Source organism: Arachis duranensis, chromosome 10 (assembly GCF_000817695.3).
Source record: "Arachis duranensis cultivar V14167 chromosome 10, aradu.V14167.gnm2.J7QH, whole genome shotgun sequence".
Lineage (NCBI taxonomy): Eukaryota > Viridiplantae > Streptophyta > Magnoliopsida > Fabales > Fabaceae > Arachis > Arachis duranensis.
Window position 1 is genome coordinate 53753680 of NC_029781.3, and position 1115 is coordinate 53754794.

Genomic DNA, 1115 nt, shown 5'->3' on the forward strand with positions numbered 1-1115 from the left:
AACAATAATGGTGGAAGAAACAGGTTTAGCAATAGCAAGCCTTTTCCATCATCTTCTCAGCAACAGACAGAGAGTTCTAAGCAGAATACCTCTGACTTAGCAACCATGGTCTCTGATCTAATCAAAACCACACAAAGTTTCATTACTGAAACAAGGTCCTCCATCAGAAACTTGGAAAGACAAGTGGGTCAGCTGAGCGAGAAAATTACTGAACTCCCTCCTAGTACTCTTCCAAGCAATACAGAAGAAAATCCAAAAGGAGAGTGCAAGGCCATCAACATGGCCAAATTTTGGGAGGAAGAAGAGGCAGTGAACGCCACTGAGGAAGGCCTCACTGGGTATCCACTGACCTCCAATGAGTTCCCCAATGAGGAACCATGGGAATCTGAGGCTCAAAATGAGACCATAGAGATTCCATTGGACTTACTTCTGCCATTCATGAGCTCTGATGAGTATTCTTCCTCTGAAGAGGATGAGTATGTCACTGAAGAGCAAGTTACTAAATACCTTGGAGCAATCATGAAGCTGAATGACAAGTTATAGGCACCATGACCTTCAAGAAGGCCTTGTGTGACTTAGGGTCAAGTGTAAACCTCATGCCTCTCTCTGTAATGGAGAAGTTAGGGATCTCTGAGGTGCAAGCTGCAAAAATCTCACTAGAGATGGCAGACAATTCAAGAAAACAAGCCCATGGACGTGTAGAGGATGTTCTGGTTAAAGTTGAAGACCATTACATCCCTACTGATTTCATAGTCCTAGAGACTGGGAAGTGCATGGATGAATCCATCATCCTTGGCAGACCCTTCCTAGCCACTGCAAAGGCTGTGATTGATGTTGATAGAGGAGAGTTGATCCTTCAAGTGAATGAAGAATCCTTGGTGTTTAAGGCCCAAGGATATCCCTCTGTCACCATGGAGAGGAAGCATGAAGAGCTTCCCTCAAAACAGAGCCAAAAAGAGCCCCCACAGTCAAACTCTAAGCTTGGTGTTGGGAGGCCACAACCAAACTCTAAGTTTGGTGTTGAACCCCCACATTCAAACTCTAAGTTTGGTGTTGGGAGGTTCCAACATAGCTCTAAGCATTTCTGAGGCTCCATGAGAGCCCACTGTCAACCT

General features: G+C 44.9%; 1 pseudogene; it reads right to left on the reverse strand.

The window, feature by feature from the left end:
* Nucleotides 1–1115, reverse strand: part of LOC127742935 (uncharacterized) — a 127788-nt pseudogene that overhangs the window by 60279 nt on the left and 66394 nt on the right.